The sequence below is a fragment of the Uranotaenia lowii genome, chromosome 3, assembly GCF_029784155.1.
Source record: "Uranotaenia lowii strain MFRU-FL chromosome 3, ASM2978415v1, whole genome shotgun sequence".
NCBI classification, from domain to species: domain Eukaryota; kingdom Metazoa; phylum Arthropoda; class Insecta; order Diptera; family Culicidae; genus Uranotaenia; species Uranotaenia lowii.
In genome coordinates, this window is record NC_073693.1 from 160,072,002 (window position 1) to 160,084,119 (window position 12,118).

The 12,118-nt window shown below is 33.0% G+C and overlaps 1 long non-coding RNA gene across 1 annotated transcript; it reads left to right on the forward strand.

Moving 5' to 3' along the window:
* The first annotated feature begins 587 nt into the window (after positions 1-587).
* LOC129750589 (uncharacterized) lies at positions 588-1,535 on the forward strand. Its single transcript, XR_008738426.1, has 3 exons — positions 588-831; positions 895-1,109; positions 1,316-1,535. It is a non-coding gene; the product is annotated as an uncharacterized LOC129750589 (long non-coding RNA).
* Positions 1,536-12,118: the final 10,583 nt, after the last annotated feature.

Genomic DNA, 12,118 nt, shown 5'->3' on the forward strand with positions numbered 1-12,118 from the left:
ATGACAGCTACCGCAATTCTACAAGTCAAAAAACAAAAACATGTCGCAATAGATTACGTGCTCAATAATTTTCAATCAAACACCAACAAATTTCAGTTCATCTGGCATCCCAATTAGCCAGCGCAAAGTGAAACGTCAGAATCCCTGAAAGCGCTCGCGTTTTGTTTTTCCTTTCCGTTTGTTTTGTTCTAAAGCTCCGTTCGGGCAGTTGAGCAAACTTTTTGAAGTCGTCAAAAGTGTTTGCTTTGTTTTGCGACCAGCCAGCAGCGGCAGCTGTGCCAGGAGCCAGAGGTGCCAGGTCGTTTTGTCAAAAATCAGGACATCGCCGAGACAAAAATCAGGATTTTTCAGGACACCACTAAATTGGTGAAAATAACATGCAGTTCTGAATAAATTGCATAACTAAAGGCGAAATATAGGCGCTCATGACGTCTGAAATTATGCAAATGAAGCGAAAATAACCTTGGCTGGCCTGCAGTAAATATCGAAAAACACTATTAAAATATCATTTGAACCGAAGATTATTATTGCTTAATATGGTTAAAGTATTTTATTTAAGATTTGTTTGATGTTCTCATCATTTTACAATAAATTTAGTTATAAATTAGATATTTTTGAAAAATCAGGACAAATCAGGACATTTTAAGGCCATTTTTAAAAAATCAGGACAATTCAAGCGTTTTTGAAAAATCAGGACGGCCTCTCGAAAATCAGGACAAATCCTGATAAATCAGGACACCTGACGCCCCTGCCAGGAGCACAAGCAGCAGGTTTTGATGGCAGTCGGCCGGATGAAACAGTTCGCCATGTTCCGGATGAGGTGCCTCACGAGTAAGTATTTTTTTAGTCTTTTCCCGAGAAAATAATTTCACCGTTCGTCTTTCCCATCGGTAGCAACAACGGCCACGTCTGGCCCAGCTTCTGTACACTGTTTTCGCTGGGTACGCGGAGACGGGGAAGAGGAAGTTTTTACACTACCGACCAGAAGATGACGGCGAACCTCCAAAAGTACCGGGAATATTTCCTCGGTATCAGGAATCTTCCTCGCAACCGGAGGCCAGAATCTGGTGCTTTATCGGATCACCATCCATTAACCGTAACATTTCCAGGTGAGTTGAAAATTGTTTTAATTGCTTATTCGAATTAACTAAAGAAACTATAGGCTCGTTAGAATTAACCAATTAGATTTTTTTTAACGATTTGATTGTGCATAGTTTGATTTGTTGCTGTGGTTTTAAAAACTGTTAGAATTTGAAACAAAATGAGCATTGATAAATAATATCCGGTCTTAATCTTTTTGTCTTTTCTTTCCCAGCATATGAAATCGATTAATGCTGCCAAATTAACCAAGATGTCCAACCAAGATGACCCCTTCAGACATTTTTTTTGCGCCGAGCCTGGATTGCGAATTGGCAGGAACTCGAAGGAGAAAACCGTATGTTTAAGCTACAGTGATAGCCAGAAAATGTGCCAGGGAGTTAGGTTGAGCAGTTCCGGGAATAGTAGAGAACCTTCATACATAAGATCATGAAATAAAAATGGAAATTATTTAAATTTTTACTTATTATTTCATTATTTTCGAAAAAAAATCCAAGCAAATAAATGAAAAAAAATTACAGCCCTTTAATTTTAAAGGCAATTTTGATTGATACGCTCACTGAAAATTAAAGGTCCTTTAATTTATTTTCGGCCTGTAAAATTACGGGAAATGTCCTGCTCCTTTTTGTTACAGGATATTTGCTGTAATTTCACAGTAAATAATTTTTGCTGTGTAGTGTAGAATAGATCAAATCACTTGCTTTTCTGGACCCTCCTGGGGGCCTTTAATCCCTAAACCCAAGTTCATAAAAATATCCATGGAATTTACTGGAACACAACAAAGTTCGAGTGTTTTTTTTTTCGAGATCAGCTTTTATGTACTTTTATCTCTTTGGCTCCAATAATGGCCTCATTTAATATCATAAAATTTGTAAGGACATAAAAATTTTTTTTCTCAATCAAAGAAACTAGTTATAAAGTATTGGGTACAAGGTCAAACTTTTTTAAGACTTATTCTGTTGGCTGTCGTGAGAAGAAAACATTTTTTAAATTTATTTATTAATTTGTATATTTATGCAACTTAGCATTAAAAATCTTTTGATTTGTTACATTTTGTATGACAATTTGTTTGATGATTATTCCATTACTGATTCTGAAAATTTAGCTATACTTCTTAATAAAAATCCAAATTTAAGTTTCAATACAAAAAGTTTATTCAATTGCAAATCAAAATTAACAATTAGAAATAAGTTTCAATTCGTGAACGTTTTCTTTTCGCTTTCTCTATTTTTCAGAATTTTCTATCATCTGTCATCTGTGTCAAAGATTTCGTATGATCAGATTTGTAAATTTTTTCATATTGAAAATATTGAATCAAATAAGTATTCCAGATTGCCTGAATATTCAACGAAAAATTCGAAGCTTGTATTGTCTGGTCCGGATGTCTCAATTTTTACTGAGCAAAAAACTGAACTTAACATACGTGCTTTGAAGCCAAATTTAAATTTTAAGTTTTAAGTCATTGTCTTACATCTTCCTTTTGATTTTTTTGGAAAAAACTGGATTTGGCTCAGATTTACTCGAATATTTTTCTGTTTTTGGATTGGAAAATTTGAAATCATACGCGTTGAGAAGCTCAGTAAAACTGATCAATTGAAAACCGCTTTACAACAAAAAATTGGCTATCGTCAAAGTAAACCCAAACGACAAAACAAATCCAAAGACGAGCTTATTGTGCGTAAGTACAGGCATTCATATCGTTTTTTTTCTGCATACCGTCAACCGGGGCAACATGCAACACTTTTAAACTTCAATGGCCTCTAAAATCTTAATGCTTACAGGTAATCATACGGTATGATTCATACCTCTTGTGCATCAAAAGTTTAAAGGTTGATGGGACACCAAACTGACGTAGTCAGAAAAATTATCCAGTTATTTTTAAATTTACAAAAACATGCGACCCCAATCAGGGGCGGTCCTAGAGTTGCCTCTGGGGGGGGGGGGGGGGTGATTTTTCCAAATTTTCAAAAAACAGTCAATAAGAAGGATGGTGAATATCTGGCAAAAAACGTTTATTTTGATAAACAGAGTGGAGAAAGGGGAGGGGAAGGGGGGTAGTTACAGTTGCAAATAAGACTTGTATTTTGTAGGTTATATAGTTGTAGGTTTGTAATTTGAAAAATTTATAATTAGAGAAAAATATTGAAAACTTTTACCAAATTTTCTCAATACACTTATTTTGGTATCCTATAATAAAACAATCTGCGAATCTTAGATGTTCATTGCGAAAAAGTGTTTATAAAAAATTATTTTCCTAATTTTTACAATTGGTAGTTTAAAAATACTAAAATAGACCCTCACCAAAATTTTAATGTTTCTCATTTTGCAACAATTTCAAAACAATTATTTTAAAAAAGTGTTCATTAATAATTGCTCTGAATTTAAAACTGAATATTTAATTATTTTTCTGAAGTATTTTGCTGAATCGTTGTTCGGAAGTATCGATCTATTATTAATTCTTGTTCTAATTCTTCAATTTTTAACTATAAATTTGATTCTAATTAAGATCATCAAAATCATATTCTTAAGTATAAAGCTTTTGACGCTTCATTTTTATATGTTTTTTCTTGAATTAATAGCTCTCATACTAGATTTTCAATTTTTTTTGAAAATGAATCCAAAGAAATAGTCATTAATTTGCAACGAATAATTTACGAAAAAAGTGAAAAGTAGTATTTTTTCTTCATGCTCTCAATATAACTTTTTGTATAATATATGAATAAAATAAAAGAATATTGAATAAAGTTAAGAATAAGAGTTAATTTTTGAAAGTTAATAATATTTCACTATTTCAGTTAAAAGTCATAATCCATTGCAATTGAAATAACCAAACTTTCAGATTCAGAATGGATTTTTTAACCTAAATTATTAAGCTGGATTTCTACCCAAAAGTTTTTATATTAATATGTAGATGAGTTTAAAACAGTATCGGCGATATAATCGGTGTGAATCCTGATATCCCGCTGTGTTGGTTAAAAATTAGAAACAAAATTCTTCCGAATGTTCAACTTGAGCGATTGCATTGTTTCCGAGAAAATAGTCGGGGATGAAGGAATAGTTTTATCTCACCTGGGAAAAATTAAAACATTGGCAAGTTTTTGGAGCCCAAGCTTGAAAAACTGATTTTGGAAAATTTCTGAACTCGTTTTTTTGTCAGACTTTATCCATCACCTCTTGTTTCGGAAGTAGTATTTTCAGTATTGTTATAAAATTGAATAGATATCATTAGAGATGTACCGAATAGTACGAACGGCCGAATATCGACTGTTAGCCCTTTTCAAGTATTCGGTGAAACGAATGTTCTTAAAATAAATATCCTGAACATGGGAAATCGTAAATAAACTTAAAACTTTTGATCAGTATTGTCTGAATCACCAAATATTCTGCGAAAAATACCATTGTGAGTAATATTTTAAAAGTTATGATAGAATTGATGAAAATAAATTTCACTTGCCATTTTCCATATATTTATCTAATATTTGTATTTCTTCTTCAATCGTAAATTAAAATTCTAAAATCTGAAAAATTACCAACTTATGAAGAAACGTTTTATATCAATAAATTAAAATCGATCATTTTAGCTGCGCCGAGGCAAATACAATCAAAGCAATTTTTTTCAAAAACGTTTCAATATAAGAAATAATTTAAGAAAAAAAATCAGAAATTTAAATGTATCTTTTTAATTTAAATTGTCTAGTCAGTTTCGGTATCTTTAATTCAGAAAACAATATGGGCTTTGGAGATGCATTCTGTAAAAATTTGAGCTTGCAATGAAAAATAAATCAAGAAATGGAAATGTAGTAAATATTATATGTCATAATGTCATAATAATAGATCATAGGCAGCAAAAATCGAATCTGTTCAGGTGGACATCTGGGGATGGGAGGTAGGAGTTGCCAAATATCCACACTTTTGCACGGAGAAAGAGAAGGGGGTAAAAATCTCATTTTTTTTTTGGTCCACGTGTTATCTGAACGGCCCCAATGGCAATTTAACACTTAAAGTCTCAAGTATTTTTTACTTCTGAAAAGCATCGAAATATGTTGATCAAACATGGAGCCAAACCGATCTGCAATAACTTGTAAGATAACAAAGTTATGGTCGAAAAAAGTTTGCAGGTATTTATTGAACATTCTGACTATTTAGTGAACATTATCAAAAATGATCAAACTAAGGCTAAAATTTTAACGAAGTTAGTCTGAACATTTTCACTGAATATCCAAAAACGAAAAAAAACTCATCAGCATTAAAGATAACTTATCAGATTAGCGAAACTTTGTCTGATGACAGAGATACGCATGAAATTAAATTGCATGTTCCGCACGATCCCAAACTTTTTGCCGATACACCATACCGAGGAGTGAGCCTAAACTTTTGATCGATAACTTAAGTACAGCTATTTTATCTATTTGAAGCAAATGTGTTTTGATATTAATGAAAATAGATTCAAATGCAACTCAAATTTTTAAATTTGGTCCACTCAACCCTGAACTGATCGGGTTTGAATATAAAGGGCGATTTTTAGGAAATTACCCAACTTTAAGCCAAGTTTAAGTCATATTAAGTTACACATTTTGCCAAAAACATACGAAGAAGGTTTTGCCCATCGACTTAAGAATGAGATCAAAAGAAATGCAATATGTCATAAGATGACTGAGATATGGCCAAACAAATTAGCTTGTTTTGAGGGGGTGATCCCAAACTTATGGCCGGCTGCGTATAAATATGGTCAGCAAATTCGAATTCAACGCTGTAAGTACCTCAACAAAAGTTATTGATTGGTGAAATGCGGTACAGGGAATTGCAAGTTTCAGCTGTTTAAGTTTGGCGGACCGACTTTTTTTAAATTTTAAGCTATTTAGTGATTAATAAATTGAACAAACCCCCCACGGAGTGGAAAAATTTGAGAATTCGGAAGTACACCTACTAAGAAAAGTTCTTTGTTTTTTATATTAAAACCAGCGTTTGCGAGTACTTCGTAACGGATTTTTGCCGCTTGGGGGGGAGAGGGGGGGGGGGGTGATCACCCCGATCACCCCCCCCATAGGACCGCGCCTGACCCCAATAAGAAAAAGGGGTAAATTGCAACAAACTCTGTAATTAATGAAAAATCAAATGAAAACGTTTGAAAATTTACAGTTTTTGATTCTTTTGTGATGTCATAACGCATAAAGCACCAATTGCAGTTATTTTTGGTTTCGTTCGAATTAAATTTTACATTTTTTCTGTCAAAATTTTTTTTTAGAAAAAAGTGTTAATATGCTGCATACATTTGGGGGTAAAAAATACTTCAAAATATTCTATTAGCTTAAATCATGAAAATAAATCTTAGGATGGTTGAAATTCTAACGTTAACAAGCGCATAATGCAAAACAATCATATCACAGTATATGGAAACGCGATTTATGAGATTTAGTTCTGATTTGCATTTTGTTGAATTTTGCCCCAGACAGCTAACTGAACTATACAAATATTTATTTAAAAAAATTTGTTGATTGTTCGAAAAATATGTATACACCAACAGTGTTGGTATAGGATAATGAAAGCAATATGAAGTTTGCAGGTGATATCATTAAGCCAATCCGTCATACTAGGTAAAGTTTTTTACGGCATCGAAAAATGTTGAAATTTTTTCATCTATTGCTCGATTTTTAAATTTTTTTATGAAAATCAAAAACTTTAAAAAAAACTCTTTCACGGTGTTAGAAACTATGTCATCATCGATTTGTAATCATTCAATGATAACTTTATTACAGTATATTGAAATCAAAATTGAATGAGTGTTGTGGTATACAAATGTTGCATCTAACCCTGCTTTTGCATGATGCCCCGTTTGACGGTATTTACTTAATGTTTCAGTCCACAACACAGCACATAAGTCTAGTTGAGTAACATTTTTTCAAAACTACGTTTAAGTTTTTTTTTAAATCGAATTTTAACTATTTTTGAAAACCAAAATAATTGGTTGGGCACGAATTGCTAAGCTCTTTTTACAAATAGTTTCTCATGTTAAAAATAAATTGATCATCCCTTATGACCTTAGCTTCGATTTCAACATGCCATGTTTGTCATGTGACTAAATGCATGTCGATCGGCTAGGATGCAAGCAGCGAAAGAATAAATTTACCTACCCCTTGGAAAGAATGAATTCTCTTGCGAGCGTCAATTCAACGGACGTCTACCGCAGCTTCCAACGAGGTATCCGTTTAGCTTGATGATTTAATAAAGTGGATTACAGTACGGCCAGAGAAGGTCAACGGTTTGACATTTTTTATAATTTCATTAGCTAATCCCGACCATTGTGAACGATGTGATGCCCGTTTGTCTACCGATTTGTTCGGTTTATTAGACAGTTGCGGTTTTCGAATTGCAAGCCGTCGACGAACTCGTTTTACATGGTAATTCCGAGTTATGACCTTATAGATATTGCTCGCGTAGTTTTGCGCTTAGGGCGAATTTCTGGCCCGAGCTTAAAATATTTATTCCTTTACGAACCTTTGCTAATAATAAGACAGAACAAACAAGCGAATAATGCAATTACAACGAGATTTTCTATCCTGTCCAATTAGCACATCCAATCATGCTGGAAGGGTTTTTTTTCTTCTCAAACCTATACTTATTGCTATAATGCAGGCACTGTTACAGGTACGTAAATTTCGAACGATTAATCATACTTTTGTAGCGATAAATTTTCACTCCTCACGCGTACCGAAAACATGTTCTGAGGCACATTCTTTTTTACAAGTGGCGGTAAGTTAGCACACATAGAACTCCTTCATTGCTGCTAGCATTAGCTACAGTAGGAACCTGAACCATATTCGATATCTGAAGGAACCGCGCTCGAGAAGCAGGAAGTCTCTGGTAGTCCCAAACCAATCGGCTGTCCATATGGTTTTATAAGTGCTCTGTTTTTTATTAGATTACAACTTAATTCTAGGGTTTCGTGCCTTCGAACAGGCTTGGACAGCGCATTTTGACGCGGTGTGGCGCGTTTGTTCTCGTGTGCCACGCACGCGTGCTCTTGTATTTAGTCCTACCAACTAGGCCTATGTCGTGAACTTTACCGCAGACTATGGCTAGACATCAACAGCAATGTTAAGGTAGGTAAAAGTCGACACGCTGCGCTCCATTGATCCGGTTTTGGAGAAATTTGTGTAGTCATTAAAATACCAAGTTGATTATAATGTTTATTAATATCGCTACTGGAATTACAACAAAGTTGCCCAGATGATAATTGTGGTTTCAATTGAATGGTAATTTTTTAAACTTATAAACCTTGTTTCCATGTATCTGTAATCACCGAAATTGTGATTCGATATCCAATTTTCAAGAATTCGATGTGGAAAATTTCGCACGTAAGATTACAAGGTGCCAAACCTCACGAAAGTCGTCACCAGAAAGTTTGCATATGTTTCAGAAATAAACTTAGAATAAGAATATCATGTTTTACATTATTAATTTTTATAGATAAGTTTGAAATTTAAAAAAAATAAAAAAGTGACAAAAAAAACGTATTTCTTGGATGTTGCCAGAATCGAACGAGGTCTGGAAAGAGTGAAAATAAAGTTCAAGTACCTTTTTTTAAATACATCAACAACCTAGAACTTTTTTATAGGGTAAGTTGCCCTACTTTGGACCCTTTAAGCGGTGGTTTTTAAATAATCATGTTTTTCTCATAAACGGAAGGGAGGTTTATACCTTTTAGGAAATTTAATTATAGCTCATGATCTTATCTGCAAGTTTCAATGAGAATTTTCAACTTAGGTTTCGCATTTGCAAAGATATGGATGATCAAAATTTCCATCCTAACTAAAATTCCTATAAAAAGTATAATTTTTGGAAAATAAGTTTACAAATTCATTACATATGTAATCTTAAATCAAATATTATCATTAAATAGTATTACAGCTCTTAACGAAAAAACACTTAAATTTCTTATATGAATAACGATGCACATAGCTGCACATAGCTACAATACGAGAAGAGCCCATGATTTCAGATTACCGAATACGAGAAAGGAAATGATAAAACGATTAGTTTTCTTCAACGGTCTAAAAATGTTTAACAGCCTGCCGCAGAATATCAAAGACAGTTCAAACATAAACACTTTCAAGAAACTGGCAATACAACACGTTAAACAGACAATTTGAAATAATGACTAATCCTAAAAAGGATCATATGCTAGTGATGAAGTTCTGGCGAAATACCACATATAAAATTGTACGGTGATGGACATACGCGGGAGTTAGACAAACAAGTCGTACAAAATTAGATAAAATAATGCAAATAAAACTATCCATAGGATAAACTGTCCCTCCCACTTCTAAAGAAGCATATGGGGTGGAGGAAAGACCCAATTGGGCCTGTGGGACCATCACAAAAAAAAAATACCTCAAAAACTTTCACTCCCCTCCAGCTCTATCAGCAGAACAATAGCTGGAACTATTTCGAGTTTACTTAGGGTCAAGTGGGGTAATTATGGACACGGGGTAATTCCGAACAAGTGCCATACGCGCTGCTGTGGGGGATGAATGAACACAAAAAGTTCCAAAAGTGGTAGTTTAACATCCGATTGATAGCTGTAAGGTGTTTCCAATTTATTTTCAATTCATAATGATATCATTTCAGATGTTTTGAAAAACCATTACCTCGTGAAACGGAAATCGTTTTGGACAGTGTTTAATGTTTTGAATATCTGATCATAGGAAATCCAGCTGGGATGTTGTTATCACATGTTTTACATCCAGTTTATGATGCTCTGTCTGGATTTTGAAGAAATTTTGAAAAAATTTATTCGCACTTATTCACAGATGATATTCATATTTACCCCATAGTTTCGTCCTATGGGGTAATTATGAACACATCTTCTTATGCATTTCCTGACATTTCTAATGCTTTTAATGGTCAAATGATTTATTCATCAATTTAGGGGGCCATTCACTAAATACCCAAGCATTTCCAGACACATTTTTCCCTCCCTTCTCTTGTAAGAAATTTCTTTAAAAATTATTCTCCCACCCCCTTCTATACATCTTAACACATTAACAAACGTGAAAAAATTTTAGCCGGAAAACATAAAAACTCGGCATTCTATATCACAGAATCCACTTGACCAAAATCAATAACTTTCATATTAAAATTAGGTTCGCAATGTGTTAAGTTTTGAATTTTTGAGAAATTGATTTTTTTTTCCAAAATTGAGATTCGGATTTAGAAAAAAAAGCTATGCCAGTTCTTTTCAGTCTTTGCAAACAACTTTTGAACTCCATTTTTTTTAAGCTGAAAATAAAATTTAAAAAGTGGAAAAAAGTGAATAAAACAGAAATTTTGAGTTCACAACAGTTTGTGTTTGAACTTGCATTTCTGTGATCACGCAGAAAATTTTGTTTATGTTTTATTTTCTACATAGGAATTTTAGCCTACTCCAACTTTTCTTCGTGTAGCAAAGTATGTTGCTATGGTTCTCAATTTGTGTTGTTTTCTGCCGAATGGAAAAAAGGTCCCGACTGAAGGAGTATGCTAATAAATCTACAATTTGAGATTCTAATGTCATTTGAACAATCATTGATGGAAATTTCACTTTTTGGACAATACTGAATATTTCATAAAGGAAATCATAAGAAGGCAACAATTTTCTAAGTAAATTGATCTTAAAATCTACTCTGCAATATGATTTGAGATTTATTGATGATCACATCATCATTATTATTATTATCTGGAGCACGTTTGGTAAATGGAAATCAGCATTCCTCTAAAAATGAATAAATTGGTAAAGGAAAAAATTCTTCGTGTAGAATTAGCTCTTTTTAATACTTTTAATTCAGGCACATCTGATTTTTTGAAAACTCCAAAACAAGTTGAACCGATAAATCAAAATCATATTTTGAGTATAAAATTTATAAACGAAGTCAACTAGCTTATCATGAAAGATATAATGAAAAAAATAGTAGATATACTTGTGCTGTATTTAGTATAATTGTCAGATCGGGACACAAAGTTTTGGTGATAGTGAGCTTAACAGTTTTCGCCAGAAGCTTTCAAAATTTAGTCTAAGCCAACTTAGGTCTTTTCGATAGCACTTATTCATGTTCGTAAGAATTTTCCTCACATGGAGGCGCGTTTCATGTGTGTGGGGAGTGAGGAATATTCCTACTTTTATTATATTTGCTAAAAATTAAATTCACCATTTGGTTACAAAAGGTTTGCTGATCGAGCTTTTATTCATAACTGTGTGAAATTTAACATTATTATGAAACTTAAATCTCTGTGTACAACAGTGAAGTATATGAAAAACTTTGATAAATTTAATTGGTTAATAAGTCCACAAAGCAAAGATAAATTTTCCTGTATGTTTGAACAACGTGCTGCTATTCAGAACATTAGAATTACAGCAAATAATAAATGTTTATATGTTAAATCCGGATATCAAAGTTCCAAAATCAATTTTCTTGCAGTCTAATTTTTTACTAAGATGTTAATGTTAATTCAAGCCTACCTCTTTTCTGATACCTGATAGATACTTTTTTCAATGTTAATTTGTTCGATTTTTTTTTTAATTTGGTGCAAAATAAACATCTTTTAGTTGAAGATTTTCTCTTTCAGTTTGTTGAGGAAAACTTCGGTAGTACTTAATTTTTTTTTTGAAAGAATAGATCTATTTATGTGAAATTTCATACAGGTGTTAAAAAAAATTTATAAGTGTCAATATTTTTCAAAACTGTCGATCATATAGAACTGACAAGAATTGTAAAAAATGACTGTTCACTGATCCAAGAAGATTTTAATGAGTGTATTTGTGAAACAACCCTTTAAAAATATTTTCGAATTTCTTGTATATGTATAGGTTGCAATTTCATGATACCTCGCACGTACGTGAAAAGCCTAGCCCACGACATTTTGGTGAAGACTTGATGTTTGCTGCGCAGGACATTTTAAACGGATGTAAAAACTATCTAGTAGCCTAACTCGTCTAAAATGTCACACATATGGAGAGGTCCTATCAAATAAAATGTTCTGTAAA